Consider the following 19,130-nt stretch of genomic DNA (forward strand, 5'->3'; position numbering starts at 1 on the left):
AGGAGCATCGTGCCAGAATGAATCCTGCCCTGCATATTTACCCACGAAGATGCCACCGCCGTTTTGTGCAATACCTCTACTCAACTGGAGTACTTTCTACTGGCTAATCAGTAAGTGCTACCTCGTTGGGTAAATGTATAGTGCTTTTCCTACACTACAACTGCGTAAAGGGCCAGAAGAGTTGTCTACAGTGACTATGTGTGTCTTTACCGGCGCCGACGGGCCCGGGGTTCCTCGAGTCAGCTGTCCATCATAGTGGGGGAAAGGGCGGGAAGACGATGCCCACCGCTGGTGTGTGGGGCGGGGCCAAACGGGCGTGGCTTCCACGCAGTTCACATGCCTCTTGTTTATAAAGGGCCAGAGACCGATCGGAGCAGCAGATGAGGAGACAGAACCTCCTGGTGTCAGGAACCACACGGGGATTGCGCTCGAGCAAGTCATGGATGCACAGCTCTATCCAGGATCACAGCTAATTGTTGACGGTAGATATGGGGAGAACAGCACACCTGCCCAGCCTCGACCTAGCTCCCGAATGTATTGTGCTGATGAATGCGTTACTGAATTTGAGCTTCAACTCGGGCACCTGCTTTATTTATATCTGTAAGTGCTTCCTGTTGAGGTTTAATTTTTGTGACAGGAGCATCGTGCCAGAATGAATCCTGCCCTGCATATTTACCCACGAAGATGCCACCGCCGTTTTGTGCAATACCTCTACTCAACTGGAGTACTTTCTACTGGCTAATCAGTAAGTGCTACCTCGTTGGGTAAATGTATAGTGCTTTTCCTACACTACAACTGCGTGAAGGGCCAGAAGAGATGTCTACAGTGACCATGTGTGTCTTTACCGGCGCCGACGGGCCCCGGGGTTCCTCGAGTCAGCTGTCCATCATAGTGGGGGGAAAGGGCGGGAAGACGATGCCCACCGCTGGTGTGTGGGGCGGGGCCAAACGGGCGTGGCTTCCACGCAGTTCACATGCCTCTTGTTTATAAAGGGCCAGAGACCGATCGGAGCAGCAGATGAGGAGACAGAACCTCCTGGTGTCAGGAACCACACGGGGATTGCGCTCGAGCAAGTCATGGATGCACAGCTCTATCCAGGATCACAGCTAATTGTTGACGGTAGATATGGGGAGAACAGCACACCTGCCCAGCCTCGACCTAGCTCCCGAATGTATTGTGCTGATGAATGCGTTACTGAATTTGAGCTTCAACTCGGGCACCTGCTTTATTTATATCTGTAAGTGCTTCCTGTTGAGGTTTTATTTTTGTGACAGGAGCATCGTGCCAGAATGAATCCTGCCCTGCATATTTACCCACGAAGATGCCACCGCCGTTTTGTGCAATACCTCTACTCAACTGGAGTACTTTCTACTGGCTAATCAGTAAGTGCTACCTCGTTGGGTAAATGTATAGTGCTTTTCCTACACTACAACTGCGTAAAGGGCCAGAAGAGTTGTCTACAGTGACCATGTGTGTCTTTACCGGCGCCGACGGGCCCCGGGGTTCCTCGAGTCAGCTGTCCATCATAGTGGGGGAAAGGGCGGGAAGACGATGCCCACCGCTGGTGTGTGGGGCGGGGCCAAACGGGCGTGGCTTCCACGCAGTTCACATGCCTCTTGTTTATAAAGGGCCAGAGACCGATCGGAGCAGCAGATGAGGAGACAGAACCTCCTGGTGTCAGGAACCACACGGGGATTGCGCTCGAGCAAGTCATGGATGCACAGCTCTATCCAGGATCACAGCTAATTGTTGACGGTAGATATGGGGAGAACAGCACACCTGCCCAGCCTCGACCTAGCTCCCGAATGTATTGTGCTGATGAATGCGTTACTGAATTTGAGCTTCAACTCGGGCACCTGCTTTATTTATATCTGTAAGTGCTTCCTGTTGAGGTTTTATTTTTGTGACAGGAGCATCGTGCCAGAATGAATCCTGCCCTGCATATTTACCCACGAAGATGCCACCGCCGTTTTGTGCAATACCTCTACTCAACTGGAGTACTTTCTACTGGCTAATCAGTAAGTGCTACCTCGTTGGGTAAATGTATAGTGCTTTTCCTACACTACAACTGCGTAAAGGGCCAGAAGAGTTGTCTACAGTGACCATGTGTGTCTTTACCGGCGCCGACGGGCCCCGGGGTTCCTCGAGTCAGCTGTCCATCATAGTGGGGGAAAGGGCGGGAAGACGATGCCCACCGCTGGTGTGTGGGGCGGGGCCAAACGGGCGTGGCTTCCACGCAGTTCACATGCCTCTTGTTTATAAAGGGCCAGAGACCGATCGGAGCAGCAGATGAGGAGACAGAACCTCCTGGTGTCAGGAACCACACGGGGATTGCGCTCGAGCAAGTCATGGATGCACAGCTCTATCCAGGATCACAGCTAATTGATGACGGTAGATATGGGGAGAACAGCACACCTGCCCAGCCTCGACCTAGCTCCCGAATGTATTGTGCTGATGAATGTGTTACTGAATTTGAGCTTCAACTCGGGCACCTGCTTTATTTATATCTGTAAGTGCTTCCTGTTGAGGTTTAATTTTTGTGACAGGAGCATCGTGCCAGAATGAATCCTGCCCTGCATATTTACCCACGAAGATGCCACCGCCGTTTTGTGCAATACCTCTACTCAACTGGAGTACGTTCTACTGGCTAATCAGTAAGTGCTACCTCGTTGGGTAAATGTATAGTGCTTTTCCTACACTACAACTGCGTAAAGGGCCAGAAGAGTTGTCTACAGTGACCATGTGTGTCTTTACCGGCGCCGACGGGCCCCGGGTTCCTGGAGTCAGCTGTCCATCATAGTGGGGGAAAGGGCGGGAAGACGATGCCCACCGCTGGTGTGTGGGGCGGGGCCAAACGGGCGTGGCTTCCATGCAGTTCACATGCCTCTTGTTTATAAAGGGCCAGAGACCGATCGGAGCAGCAGATGAGGAGACAGAACCTCCTGGAGTCAGGAACCACACGGGGATTGCGCTCGAGCAAGTCATGGATGCACAGCTCTATCCAGGATCACAGCTAAGTGTTGACGGTAGATATGGGGAGAACAGCACACCTGCCCAGCCTCGACCTAGCTCCCGAATGTATTGTGCTGATGAATGTGTTACTGAATTTGAGCTTCAACTCGGGCACCTGCTTTATTTATATCTGTAAGTGCTTCCTGTTGAGGTTTAATTTTTGTGACAGGAGCATCGTGCCAGAATGAATCCTGCCCTGCATATTTACCCACGAAGATGCCACCGCCGTTTTGTGCAATACCTCTACTCAACTGGAGTACTTTCTACTGGCTAATCAGTAAGTGCTACCTCGTTGGGTAAATGTATAGTGCTTTTCCTACACTACAACTGCGTAAAGGGCCAGAAGAGTTGTCTACAGTGACCATGTGTGTCTTTACCGGCGCCGACGGGCCCCGGGGTTCCTCGAGTCAGCTGTCCATCATAGTGGGGGAAAGGGCGGGAAGACGATGCCCACCGCTGGTGTGTGGGGCGGGGCCAAACGGGCGTGGCTTCCACGCAGTTCACATGCCTCTTGTTTATAAAGGGCCAGAGACCGATCGGAGCAGCAGATGAGGAGACAGAACCTCCTGGTGTCAGGAACCACACGGGGATTGCGCTCGAGCAAGTCATAAGTCATGGATGCACAGCTCTATCCAGGATCACAGCTAATTGTTGACGGTAGATATGGGGAGAACAGCACACCTGCCCAGCCTCGACCTAGCTCCCGAATGTATTGTGCTGATGAATGCGTTACTGAATTTGAGCTTCAACTCGGGCACCTGCTTTATTTATATCTGTAAGTGCTTCCTGTTGAGGTTTAATTTTTGTGACAGGAGCATCGTGCCAGAATGAATCCTGCCCTGCATATTTACCCACGAAGATGCCACCGCCGTTTTGTGCAATACCTCTACTCAACTGGAGTACTTTCTACTGGCTAATCAGTAAGTGCTACCTCGTTGGGTAAATGTATAGTGCTTTTCCTACACTACAACTGCGTAAAGGGCCAGAAGAGTTGTCTACAGTGACCATGTGTGTCTTTACCGGCGCCGACGGGCCCCGGGGTTCCTCGAGTCAGCTGTCCATCATAGTGGGGGAAAGGGCGGGAAGACGATGCCCACCGCTGGTGTGTGGGGCGGGGCCAAACGGGCGTGGCTTCCATGCAGTTCACATGCCTCTTGTTTATAAAGGGCCAGAGACCGATCGGAGCAGCAGATGAGGAGACAGAACCTCCTGGAGTCAGGAACCACACGGGGATTGCGCTCGAGCAAGTCATGGATGCACAGCTCTATCCAGGATCACAGCTAAGTGTTGACGGTAGATATGGGGAGAACAGCACACCTGCCCAGCCTCGACCTAGCTCCCGAATGTATTGTGCTGATGAATGTGTTACTGAATTTGAGCTTCAACTCGGGCACCTGCTTTATTTATATCTGTAAGTGCTTCCTGTTGAGGTTTAATTTTTGTGACAGGAGCATCGTGCCAGAATGAATCCTGCCCTGCATATTTACCCACGAAGATGCCACCGCCGTTTTGTGCAATACCTCTACTCAACTGGAGTACTTTCTACTGGCTAATCAGTAAGTGCTACCTCGTTGGGTAAATGTATAGTGCTTTTCCTACACTACAACTGCGTAAAGGGCCAGAAGAGTTGTCTACAGTGACCATGTGTGTCTTTACCGGCGCCGACGGGCCCCGGGGTTCCTCGAGTCAGCTGTCCATCATAGTGGGGGAAAGGGCGGGAAGACGATGCCCACCGCTGGTGTGTGGGGCGGGGCCAAACGGGCGTGGCTTCCACGCAGTTCACATGCCTCTTGTTTATAAAGGGCCAGAGACCGATCGGAGCAGCAGATGAGGAGACAGAACCTCCTGGTGTCAGGAACCACACGGGGATTGCGCTCGAGCAAGTCATAAGTCATGGATGCACAGCTCTATCCAGGATCACAGCTAATTGTTGACGGTAGATATGGGGAGAACAGCACACCTGCCCAGCCTCGACCTAGCTCCCGAATGTATTGTGCTGATGAATGCGTTACTGAATTTGAGCTTCAACTCGGGCACCTGCTTTATTTATATCTGTAAGTGCTTCCTGTTGAGGTTTAATTTTTGTGACAGGAGCATCGTGCCAGAATGAATCCTGCCCTGCTTATTTACCCACGAAGATGCCACCGCCGTTTTGTGCAATACCTCTACTCAACTGGAGTACTTTCTACTGGCTAATCAGTAAGTGCTACCTCTTTGGGTAAATGTATAGTGCTTTTCCTACACTACAACTGCGTAAAGGGCCAGAAGAGTTGTCTACAGTGACCATGTGTGTCTTTACCGGCGCCGACGGGCCCCGGGGTTCCTCGAGTCAGCTGTCCATCATAGTGGGGGAAAGGGCGGGAAGACGATGCCCACCGCTGGTGTGTGGGGCCGGGCCAAACGGGCGGGGCTTCCATGCAGTTCACATGCCTCTTGTTTATAAAGGGCCAGAGACCGATCGGAGCAGCAGATGAGGAGACAGAACCTCCTGGTGTCAGGAACCACACGGGGATTGCGCTCGAGCAAGTCATAAGTCATGGATGCACAGCTCTATCCAGGATCACAGCTAATTGTTGACGGTAGATATGGGGAGAACAGCACACCTGCCCAGCCTCGACCTAGCTCCCGAATGTATTGTGCTGATGAATGCGTTACTGAATTTGAGCTTCAACTCGGGCACCTGCTTTATTTATATCTGTAAGTGCTTCCTGTTGAGGTTTTATTTTTGTGACAGGAGCATCGTGCCAGAATGAATCCTGCCCTGCATATTTACCCACGAAGATGCCACCGCCGTTTTGTGCAATACCTCTACTCAACTGGAGTACTTTCTACTGGCTAATCAGTAAGTGCTACCTCGTTGGGTAAATGTATAGTGCTTTTCCTACACTACAACTGCGTAAAGGGCCAGAAGAGTTGTCTACAGTGACCATGTGTGTCTTTACCGGCGCCGACGGGCCCCGGGGTTCCTCGAGTCAGCTGTCCATCATAGTGGGGGAAAGGGCGGGAAGACGATGCCCACCGCTGGTGTGTGGGGCGGGGCCAAACGGGCGTGGCTTCCACGCAGTTCACATGCCTCTTGTTTATAAAGGGCCAGAGACCGATCGGAGCAGCAGATGAGGAGACAGAACCTCCTGGTGTCAGGAACCACACGGGGATTGCGCTCGAGCAAGTCATGGATGCACAGCTCTATCCAGGATCACAGCTAATTGTTGACGGTAGATATGGGGAGAACAGCACACCTGCCCAGCCTCGACCTAGCTCCCGAATGTATTGTGCTGATGAATGCGTTACTGAATTTGAGCTTCAACTCGGGCACCTGCTTTATTTATATCTGTAAGTGCTTCCTGTTGAGGTTTAATTTTTGTGACAGGAGCATCGTGCCAGAATGAATCCTGCCCTGCATATTTACCCACGAAGATGCCACCGCCGTTTTGTGCAATACCTCTACTCAACTGGAGTACTTTCTACTGGCTAATCAGTAAGTGCTACCTCGTTGGGTAAATGTATAGTGCTTTTCCTACACTACAACTGCGTAAAGGGCCAGAAGAGTTGTCTACAGTGACCATGTGTGTCTTTACCGGCGCCGACGGGCCCCGGGTTCCTGGAGTCAGCTGTCCATCATAGTGGGGGAAAGGGCGGGAAGACGATGCCCACCGCTGGTGTGTGGGGCGGGGCCAAACGGGCGTGGCTTCCATGCAGTTCACATGCCTCTTGTTTATAAAGGGCCAGAGACCGATCGGAGCAGCAGATGAGGAGACAGAACCTCCTGGAGTCAGGAACCACACGGGGATTGCGCTCGAGCAAGTCATGGATGCACAGCTCTATCCAGGATCACAGCTAAGTGTTGACGGTAGATATGGGGAGAACAGCACACCTGCCCAGCCTCGACCTAGCTCCCGAATGTATTGTGCTGATGAATGTGTTACTGAATTTGAGCTTCAACTCGGGCACCTGCTTTATTTATATCTGTAAGTGCTTCCTGTTGAGGTTTAATTTTTGTGACAGGAGCATCGTGCCAGAATGAATCCTGCCCTGCATATTTACCCACGAAGATGCCACCGCCGTTTTGTGCAATACCTCTACTCAACTGGAGTACTTTCTACTGGCTAATCAGTAAGTGCTACCTCGTTGGGTAAATGTATAGTGCTTTTCCTACACTACAACTGCGTAAAGGGCCAGAAGAGTTGTCTACAGTGACCATGTGTGTCTTTACCGGCGCCGACGGGCCCCGGGGTTCCTCGAGTCAGCTGTCCATCATAGTGGGGGAAAGGGCGGGAAGACGATGCCCACCGCTGGTGTGTGGGGCGGGGCCAAACGGGCGTGGCTTCCACGCAGTTCACATGCCTCTTGTTTATAAAGGGCCAGAGACCGATCGGAGCAGCAGATGAGGAGACAGAACCTCCTGGTGTCAGGAACCACACGGGGATTGCGCTCGAGCAAGTCATAAGTCATGGATGCACAGCTCTATCCAGGATCACAGCTAATTGTTGACGGTAGATATGGGGAGAACAGCACACCTGCCCAGCCTCGACCTAGCTCCCGAATGTATTGTGCTGATGAATGCGTTACTGAATTTGAGCTTCAACTCGGGCACCTGCTTTATTTATATCTGTAAGTGCTTCCTGTTGAGGTTTAATTTTTGTGACAGGAGCATCGTGCCAGAATGAATCCTGCCCTGCATATTTACCCACGAAGATGCCACCGCCGTTTTGTGCAATACCTCTACTCAACTGGAGTACTTTCTACTGGCTAATCAGTAAGTGCTACCTCGTTGGGTAAATGTATAGTGCTTTTCCTACACTACAACTGCGTAAAGGGCCAGAAGAGTTGTCTACAGTGACCATGTGTGTCTTTACCGGCGCCGACGGGCCCCGGGGTTCCTCGAGTCAGCTGTCCATCATAGTGGGGGAAAGGGCGGGAAGACGATGCCCACCGCTGGTGTGTGGGGCGGGGCCAAACGGGCGTGGCTTCCACGCAGTTCACATGCCTCTTGTTTATAAAGGGCCAGAGACCGATCGGAGCAGCAGATGAGGAGACAGAACCTCCTGGAGTCAGGAACCACACGGGGATTGCGCTCGAGCAAGTCATGGATGCACAGCTCTATCCAGGATCACAGCTAAGTGTTGACGGTAGATATGGGGAGAACAGCACACCTGCCCAGCCTCGACCTAGCTCCCGAATGTATTGTGCTGATGAATGCGTTACTGAATTTGAGCTTCAACTCGGGCACCTGCTTTATTTATATCTGTAAGTGCTTCCTGTTGAGGTTTAATTTTTGTGACAGGAGCATCGTGCCAGAATGAATCCTGCCCTGCATATTTACCCACGAAGATGCCACCGCCGTTTTGTGCAATACCTCTACTCAACTGGAGTACTTTCTACTGGCTAATCAGTAAGTGCTACCTCGTTGGGTAAATGTATAGTGCTTTTCCTACACTACAACTGCGTAAAGGGCCAGAAGAGTTGTCTACAGTGACCATGTGTGTCTTTACCGGCGCCGACGGGCCCCGGGGTTCCTCGAGTCAGCTGTCCATCATAGTGGGGGAAAGGGCGGGAAGACGATGCCCACCGCTGGTGTGTGGGGCGGGGCCAAACGGGCGTGGCTTCCACGCAGTTCACATGCCTCTTGTTTATAAAGGGCCAGAGACCGATCGGAGCAGCAGATGAGGAGACAGAACCTCCTGGTGTCAGGAACCACACGGGGATTGCGCTCGAGCAAGTCATAAGTCATGGATGCACAGCTCTATCCAGGATCACAGCTAATTGTTGACGGTAGATATGGGGAGAACAGCACACCTGCCCAGCCTCGACCTAGCTCCCGAATGTATTGTGCTGATGAATGCGTTACTGAATTTGAGCTTCAACTCGGGCACCTGCTTTATTTATATCTGTAAGTGCTTCCTGTTGAGGTTTAATTTTTGTGACAGGAGCATCGTGCCAGAATGAATCCTGCCCTGCTTATTTACCCACGAAGATGCCACCGCCGTTTTGTGCAATACCTCTACTCAACTGGAGTACTTTCTACTGGCTAATCAGTAAGTGCTACCTCTTTGGGTAAATGTATAGTGCTTTTCCTACACTACAACTGCGTAAAGGGCCAGAAGAGTTGTCTACAGTGACCATGTGTGTCTTTACCGGCGCCGACGGGCCCCGGGGTTCCTCGAGTCAGCTGTCCATCATAGTGGGGGAAAGGGCGGGAAGACGATGCCCACCGCTGGTGTGTGGGGCGGGGCCAAACGGGCGTGGCTTCCACGCAGTTCACATGCCTCTTGTTTATAAAGGGCCAGAGACCGATCGGAGCAGCAGATGAGGAGACAGAACCTCCTGGTGTCAGGAACCACACGGGGATTGCGCTCGAGCAAGTCATGGATGCACAGCTCTATCCAGGATCACAGCTAATTGTTGACGGTAGATATGGGGAGAACAGCACACCTGCCCAGCCTCGACCTAGCTCCCGAATGTATTGTGCTGATGAATGCGTTACTGAATTTGAGCTTCAACTCGGGCACCTGCTTTATTTATATCTGTAAGTGCTTCCTGTTGAGGTTTAATTTTTGTGACAGGAGCATCGTGCCAGAATGAATCCTGCCCTGCTTATTTACCCACGAAGATGCCACCGCCGTTTTGTGCAATACCTCTACTCAACTGGAGTACTTTCTACTGGCTAATCAGTAAGTGCTACCTCTTTGGGTAAATGTATAGTGCTTTTCCTACACTACAACTGCGTAAAGGGCCAGAAGAGTTGTCTACAGTGACCATGTGTGTCTTTACCGGCGCCGGCGGGCCCCGGGGTTCCTCGAGTCAGCTGTCCATCATAGTGGGGGAAAGGGCGGGAAGACGATGCCCACCGCTGGTGTGTGGGGCGGGGCCAAACGGGCGTGGCTTCCATGCAGTTCACATGCCTCTTGTTTATAAAGGGCCAGAGACCGATCGGAGCAGCAGATGAGGAGACAGAACCTCCTGGTGTCAGGAACCACACGGGGATTGCGCTCGAGCAAGTCATAAGTCATGGATGCACAGCTCTATCCAGGATCACAGCTAATTGTTGACGGTAGATATGGGGAGAACAGCACACCTGCCCAGCCTCGACCTAGCTCCCGAATGTATTGTGCTGATGAATGCGTTACTGAATTTGAGCTTCAACTCGGGCACCTGCTTTATTTATATCTGTAAGTGCTTCCTGTTGAGGTTTTATTTTTGTGACAGGAGCATCGTGCCAGAATGAATCCTGCCCTGCATATTTACCCACGAAGATGCCACCGCCGTTTTGTGCAATACCTCTACTCAACTGGAGTACTTTCTACTGGCTAATCAGTAAGTGCTACCTCGTTGGGTAAATGTATAGTGCTTTTCCTACACTACAACTGCGTAAAGGGCCAGAAGAGTTGTCTACAGTGACCATGTGTGTCTTTACCGGCGCCGACGGGCCCCGGGGTTCCTCGAGTCAGCTGTCCATCATAGTGGGGGAAAGGGCGGGAAGACGATGCCCACCGCTGGTGTGTGGGGCGGGGCCAAACGGGCGTGGCTTCCACGCAGTTCACATGCCTCTTGTTTATAAAGGGCCAGAGACCGATCGGAGCAGCAGATGAGGAGACAGAACCTCCTGGTGTCAGGAACCACACGGGGATTGCGCTCGAGCAAGTCATGGATGCACAGCTCTATCCAGGATCACAGCTAATTGTTGACGGTAGATATGGGGAGAACAGCACACCTGCCCAGCCTCGACCTAGCTCCCGAATGTATTGTGCTGATGAATGCGTTACTGAATTTGAGCTTCAACTCGGGCACCTGCTTTATTTATATCTGTAAGTGCTTCCTGTTGAGGTTTAATTTTTGTGACAGGAGCATCGTGCCAGAATGAATCCTGCCCTGCTTATTTACCCACGAAGATGCCACCGCCGTTTTGTGCAATACCTCTACTCAACTGGAGTACTTTCTACTGGCTAATCAGTAAGTGCTACCTCTTTGGGTAAATGTATAGTGCTTTTCCTACACTACAACTGCGTAAAGGGCCAGAAGAGTTGTCTACAGTGACCATGTGTGTCTTTACCGGCGCCGACGGGCCCCGGGGTTCCTCGAGTCAGCTGTCCATCATAGTGGGGGAAAGGGCGGGAAGACGATGCCCACCGCTGGTGTGTGGGGCGGGGCCAAACGGGCGGGGCTTCCATGCAGTTCACATGCCTCTTGTTTATAAAGGGTCAGAGCAGTGTCTCTGAGGCAGACAAGGAGAAGGAACCGCCTTGGCACAGGAACTACTCGAGGATTGCGCTCGAGAAAATGAAGGATGCAAAGACCACCATCAAGGATTGCAGCTATCATTTATGGGTGGAAATCGGGAGAAGGCACATCTGCTTAACCACGCTCACGTTTCAGGGTGGAAATGGGGAGAAGGCCCCTCTGCTTAACCACGCTCACGAATTCTACACGAGGATTGCGCTCGAAAAAATGAAGGATGCAAAGACCACCATCAAGTATTACAGCTAACATTTCAGGGTGGAAATGAGGAGGAGGCGCATCTGCTAAGCCACCACCACGCTCACGAATTTTTTGGCTCATAATGCGTTACTGAATTTGAGCTTCCACTCGGGCACCTGCTTTATTTATACCTGTAAGTGCTTCCTGTTGAGGTTTAATTTTTGTGACAGGAGCATCGTGCCAGAATGAATCCTGCCCTGCATATTCACCCAAGAAGATGCCACCGTTTTGTGCAATACCTCTACTCAACTGGAGTACTTTCTACTGGCTAATCAGTAAGTGCTACCTCGTTGGGTAAATGTATAGTTCTTTTCCAACACTAAAGCTGTGTATAGGGCCAGAAGAGTCGTCTACAGTGACCATGTATGTCTGTAACGTTGCCACGGCGCCGACGGCCCCGGGGTCCCTCGAGTCAGCTGTCCATCATAGTGGGGGAAAGGGCGGGAAGACGTTGCCCACCGCTGGTGTGTGGGGCGGGGCCAAACGGGCGGGGCTTCCATGCAGTTCACATGCCTCTTGTTTATAAAGGGTCAGAGCAGTGTCTCTGAGGCAGACAAGGAGAAGGAACCGCCTTGGCACAGGAACTACTCGAGGATTGCGCTCGAGAAAATGAAGGATGCAAAGACCACCATCAAGGATTGCAGCTATCATTTCAGGGTGGAAATCGGGAGAAGGCACATCTGCTTAACCACGCTCACGAATTCTACACGAGGATTGCGCTCGAAAAAATGAAGGATGCAAAGACCACCATCAAGTATTACAGCTAACATTTCAGGGTGGAAATGGGGAGAAGGCCCCTCTGCTTAACCACGCTCACGAATTCTACACGAGGATTGCGCTCGAAAAAATGAAGGATGCAAAGACCACCATCAAGTATTACAGCTAACATTTCAGGGTGGAAATGAGGAGAAGGCGCATCTGCTAAGCCACCACCACGCTCACGAATTTTTTGGCTCATAATGCGTTACTGAATTTGAGCTTCCACTCGGGCACCTGCTTTATTTATATCTGTAAGTGCTTCCTGTTGAGGTTTAATTTTTGTGACAGGAGCATCGTGCCAGAATGAATCCTGGCCTGCATATTTACCCACGAAGATGCCACCGCCGTTTTGTGCAATACCTCTACTCAACTGGAGTACTTTCTACTGGCTAATCAGTAAGTGCTACCTCGTTGGGTAAATGTATAGTGCTTTTCCTACACTACAACTGCGTAAAGGGCCAGAAGAGTTGTCTACAGTGACTATGTGTGTCTTTACCGGCGCCGACGGGCCCGGGGTTCCTCGAGTCAGCTGTCCATCATAGTGGGGGAAAGGGCGGGAAGACGATGCCCACCGCTGGTGTGTGGGGCGGGGCCAAACGGGCGTGGCTTCCACGCAGTTCACATGCCTCTTGTTTATAAAGGGCCAGAGACCGATCGGAGCAGCAGATGAGGAGACAGAACCTCCTGGTGTCAGGAACCACACGGGGATTGCGCTCGAGCAAGTCATGGATGCACAGCTCTATCCAGGATCACAGCTAATTGTTGACGGTAGATATGGGGAGAACAGCACACCTGCCCAGCCTCGACCTAGCTCCCGAATGTATTGTGCTGATGAATGCGTTACTGAATTTGAGCTTCAACTCGGGCACCTGCTTTATTTATATCTGTAAGTGCTTCCTGTTGAGGTTTAATTTTTGTGACAGGAGCATCGTGCCAGAATGAATCCTGCCCTGCATATTTACCCACGAAGATGCCACCGCCGTTTTGTGCAATACCTCTACTCAACTGGAGTACTTTCTACTGGCTAATCAGTAAGTGCTACCTCGTTGGGTAAATGTATAGTGCTTTTCCTACACTACAACTGCGTGAAGGGCCAGAAGAGATGTCTACAGTGACCATGTGTGTCTTTACCGGCGCCGACGGGCCCCGGGGTTCCTCGAGTCAGCTGTCCATCATAGTGGGGGGAAAGGGCGGGAAGACGATGCCCACCGCTGGTGTGTGGGGCGGGGCCAAACGGGCGTGGCTTCCACGCAGTTCACATGCCTCTTGTTTATAAAGGGCCAGAGACCGATCGGAGCAGCAGATGAGGAGACAGAACCTCCTGGTGTCAGGAACCACACGGGGATTGCGCTCGAGCAAGTCATGGATGCACAGCTCTATCCAGGATCACAGCTAATTGTTGACGGTAGATATGGGGAGAACAGCACACCTGCCCAGCCTCGACCTAGCTCCCGAATGTATTGTGCTGATGAATGTGTTACTGAATTTGAGCTTCAACTCGGGCACCTGCTTTATTTATATCTGTAAGTGCTTCCTGTTGAGGTTTAATTTTTGTGACAGGAGCATCGTGCCAGAATGAATCCTGCCCTGCATATTTACCCACGAAGATGCCACCGCCGTTTTGTGCAATACCTCTACTCAACTGGAGTACTTTCTACTGGCTAATCAGTAAGTGCTACCTCTTTGGGTAAATGTATAGTGCTTTTCCTACACTACAACTGCGTAAAGAGCCAGAAGAGTTGTCTACAGTGACCATGTGTGTCTTTACCGGCGCCGACGGGCCCCGGGGTTCCTCGAGTCAGCTGTCCATCATAGTGGGGGAAAGGGCGGGAAGACGATGCCCACCGCTGGTGTGTGGGGCGGGGCCAAACGGGCGGGGCTTCCATGCAGTTCACATGCCTCTTGTTTATAAAGGGTCAGAGCAGTGTCTCTGAGGCAGACAAGGAGAAGGAACCGCCTTGGCACAGGAACTACTCGAGGAGTGCGCTCGAGAAAATGAAGGATGCAAAGACCACCATCAAGGATTGCAGCTATCATTTCAGGGTGGAAATCGGGAGAAGGCACATCTGCTTAACCACGCTCACGTTTCAGGGTGGAAATGGGGAGAAGGCCCCTCCGCTTAACCACGCTCACGAATTCTACACGAGGATTGCGCTCGAAAAAATGAAGGATGCAAAGACCACCATCAAGTATTACAGCTACCATTTCAGGGTGGAAATGAGGAGAAGGCGCATCTGCTAAGCCACCACCACGCTCACGAATTTTTTGGCTCATAATGCGTTACTGAATTTGAGCTTCCACTCGGGCACCTGCTTTATTTATACCTGTAAGTGCTTCCTGTTGAGGTTTAATTTTTGTGACAGGAGCATCGTGCCAGAATGAATCCTGCCCTGCATATTCACCCAAGAAGATGCCACCGTTTTGTGCAATACCTCTACTCAACTGGAGTACTTTCTACTGGCTAATCAGTAAGTGCTACCTCGTTGGGTAAATGTATAGTTCTTTTCCAACACTAAAGCTGTGTATAGGGCCAGAAGAGTCGTCTACAGTGACCATGTATGTCTGTAACGTTGCCACGGCGCCGACGGCCCCGGGGTCCCTCGAGTCAGCTGTCCATCATAGTGGGGGAAAGGGCGGGAAGACGATGCCCACCGCTGGTGTGTGGGGCGGGGCCAAACGGGCGTGGCTTCCATGCAGTTCACATGCCTCTTGTTTATAAAGGGCCAGAGACCGATCGGAGCAGCAGATGAGGAGACAGAACCTCCTGGTGTCAGGAACCACACGGGGATTGCGCTCGAGCAAGTCATAAGTCATGGATGCACAGCTCTATCCAGGATCACAGCTAATTGTTGACGGTAGATATGGGGAGAACAGCACACCTGCCCAGCCTCGACCTAGCTCCCGAATGTATTGTGCTGATGAATGCGTTACTGAATTTGAGCTTCAACTCGGGCACCTGCTTTATTTATATCTGTAAGTGCTTCCTGTTGAGGTTTTATTTTTGTGACAGGAGCATCGTGCCAGAATGAATCCTGCCCTGCATATTTACCCACGAAGATGCCACCGCCGTTTTGTGCAATACCTCTACTCAACTGGAGTACTTTCTACTGGCTAATCAGTAAGTGCTACCTCGTTGGGTAAATGTATAGTGCTTTTCCTACACTACAACTGCGTAAAGGGCCAGAAGAGTTGTCTACAGTGACCATGTGTGTCTTTACCGGCGCCGACGGGCCCCGGGGTTCCTCGAGTCAGCTGTCCATCATAGTGGGGGAAAGGGCGGGAAAACGATGCCCACCGCTGGTGTGTGGGGCGGGGCCAAACGGGCGTGGCTTCCACGCAGTTCACATGCCTCTTGTTTATAAAGGGCCAGAGACCGATCGGAGCAGCAGATGAGGAGACAGAACCTCCTGGTGTCAGGAACCACACGGGGATTGCACTCGAGCAAGTCATGGATGCACAGCTCTATCCAGGATCACAGCTAATTGTTGACGGTAGATATGGGGAGAACAGCACACCTGCCCAGCCTCGACCTAGCTCCCGAATGTATTGTGCTGATGAATGCGTTACTGAATTTGAGCTTCAACTCGGGCACCTGCTTTATTTATATCTGTAAGTGCTTCCTGTTGAGGTTTAATTTTTGTGACAGGAGCATCGTGCCAGAATGAATCCTGCCCTGCTTATTTACCCACGAAGATGCCACCGCCGTTTTGTGCAATACCTCTACTCAACTGGAGTACTTTCTACTGGCTAATCAGTAAGTGCTACCTCTTTGGGTAAATGTATAGTGCTTTTCCTACACTACAACTGCGTAAAGGGCCAGAAGAGTTGTCTACAGTGACCATGTGTGTCTTTACCGGCGCCGACGGGCCCCGGGGTTCCTCGAGTCAGCTGTCCATCATAGTGGGGGAAAGGGCGGGAAGACGATGCCCACCGCTGGTGTGTGGGGCGGGGCCAAACGGGCGTGGCTTCCACGCAGTTCACATGCCTCTTGTTTATAAAGGGCCAGAGACCGATCGGAGCAGCAGATGAGGAGACAGAACCTCCTGGTGTCAGGAACCACACGGGGATTGCGCTCGAGCAAGTCATAAGTCATGGATGCACAGCTCTATCCAGGATCACAGCTAATTGTTGACGGTAGATATGGGGAGAACAGCACACCTGCCCAGCCTCGACCTAGCTCCCGAATGTATTGTGCTGATGAATGCGTTACTGAATTTGAGCTTCAACTCGGGCACCTGCTTTATTTATATCTGTAAGTGCTTCCTGTTGAGGTTTAATTTTTGTGACAGGAGCATCGTGCCAGAATGAATCCTGCCCTGCATATTTACCCACGAAGATGCCACCGCCGTTTTGTGCAATACCTCTACTCAACTGGAGTACTTTCTACTGGCTAATCAGTAAGTGCTACCTCGTTGGGTAAATGTATAGTGCTTTTCCTACACTACAACTGCGTAAAGGGCCAGAAGAGTTGTCTACAGTGACCATGTGTGTCTTTACCGGCGCCGACGGGCCCCGGGGTTCCTCGAGTCAGCTGTCCATCATAGTGGGGGAAAGGGCGGGAAGACGATGCCCACCGCTGGTGTGTGGGGCGGGGCCAAACGGGCGTGGCTTCCATGCAGTTCACATGCCTCTTGTTTATAAAGGGCCAGAGACCGATCGGAGCAGCAGATGAGGAGACAGAACCTCCTGGAGTCAGGAACCACACGGGGATTGCGCTCGAGCAAGTCATGGATGCACAGCTCTATCCAGGATCACAGCTAATTGTTGACGGTAGATATGGGGAGAACAGCACACCTGCCCAGCCTCGACCTAGCTCCCGAATGTATTGTGCTGATGAATGTGTTACTGAATTTGAGCTTCAACTCGGGCACCTGCTTTATTTATATCTGTAAGTGCTTCCTGTTGAGGTTTAATTTTTGTGACAGGAGCATCGTGCCAGAATGAATCCTGCCCTGCATATTTACCCACGAAGATGCCACCGCCGTTTTGTGCAATACCTCTACTCAACTGGAGTACTTTCTACTGGCTAATCAGTAAGTGCTACCTCGTTGGGTAAATGTATAGTGCTTTTCCTACACTACAACTGCGTAAAGGGCCAGAAGAGTTGTCTACAGTGACCATGTGTGTCTTTACCGGCGCCGACGGGCCCCGGGGTTCCTCGAGTCAGCTGTCCATCATAGTGGGGGAAAGGGCGGGAAGACGATGCCCACCGCTGGTGTGTGGGGCGGGGCCAAACGGGCGTGGCTTCCATGCAGTTCACATGCCTCTTGTTTATAAAGGGCCAGAGACCGATCGGAGCAGCAGATGAGGAGACAGAACCTCCTGGTGTCAGGAACCACACGGGGATTGCGCTCGAGCAAGTCATAAGTCATGGATGCACAGCTCTATCCAGGATCACAGCTAATTGTTGACGGTAGATATGGGGAGAACAGCACACCTGCCCAGCCTCGACCTAGCTCCCGAATGTATTGTGCTGATGAATGCGTTACTGAATTTGAGCTTCAACTCGGGCACCTGCTTTATTTATATCTGTAAGTGCTTCCTGTTGAGGTTTAATTTTTGTGACAGGAGCATCGTGCCAGAATGAATCCTGCCCTGCTTATTTACCCACGAAGATGCCACCGCCGTTTTGTGCAATACCTCTACTCAACTGGAGTACTTTCTACTGGCTAATCAGTAAGTGCTACCTCTTTGGGTAAATGTATAGTGCTTTTCCTACACTACAACTGCGTAAAGGGCCAGAAGAGTTGTCTACAGTGACCATGTGTGTCTTTACCGGCGCCGACGGGCCCCGGGGTTCCTCGAGTCAGCTGTCCATCATAGTGGGGGAAAGGGCGGGAAGACGATGCCCACCGCTGGTGTGTGGGGCGGGGCCAAACGGGCGTGGCTTCCACGCAGTTCACATGCCTCTTGTTTATAAAGGGCCAGAGACCGATCGGAGCAGCAGATGAGGAGACAGAACCTCCTGGTGTCAGGAACCACACGGGGATTGCGCTCGAGCAAGTCATGGATGCACAGCTCTATCCAGGATCACAGCTAATTGTTGACGGTAGATATGGGGAGAACAGCACACCTGCCCAGCCTCGACCTAGCTCCCGAATGTATTGTGCTGATGAATGCGTTACTGAATTTGAGCTTCAACTCGGGCACCTGCTTTATTTATATCTGTAAGTGCTTCCTGTTGAGGTTTAATTTTTGTGACAGGAGCATCGTGCCAGAATGAATCCTGCCCTGCTTATTTACCCACGAAGATGCCACCGCCGTTTTGTGCAATACCTCTACTCAACTGGAGTACTTTCTACTGGCTAATCAGTAAGTGCTACCTCTTTGGGTAAATGTATAGTGCTTTTCCTACACTACAACTGCGTAAAGGGCCAGAAGAGTTGTCTACAGTGACCATGTGTGTCTTTACCGGCGCCGACGGGCCCCGGGGTTCCTCGAGTCAGCTGTCCATCATAGTGGGGGAAAGGGCGGGAAGACGATGCCCACCGCTGGTGTGTGGGGCGGGGCCAAACGGGCGGGGCTTCCATGCAGTTCACATGCCTCTTGTTTATAAAGGGTCAGAGCAGTGTCTCTGAGGCAGACAAGGAGAAGGAACCGCCTTGGCACAGGAACTACTCGAGGATTGCGCTCGAGAAAATGAAGGATGCAAAGACCACCATCAAGGATTGCAGCTATCATTTCAGGGTGGAAATCGGGAGAAGGCACATCTGCTTAACCACGCTCACGTTTCAGGGTGGAAATGGGGAGAAGGCCCCTCTGCTTAACCACGCTCACGAATTCTACACGAGGATTGCGCTCGAAAAAATGAAGGATGCAAAGACCACCATCAAGTATTACAGCTAACATTTCAGGGTGGAAATGAGGAGGAGGCGCATCTGCTA

The sequence above is a fragment of the Triturus cristatus genome, chromosome 8 (assembly GCF_964204655.1).
Source record: "Triturus cristatus chromosome 8, aTriCri1.1, whole genome shotgun sequence".
Taxonomy (NCBI): domain Eukaryota; kingdom Metazoa; phylum Chordata; class Amphibia; order Caudata; family Salamandridae; genus Triturus; species Triturus cristatus.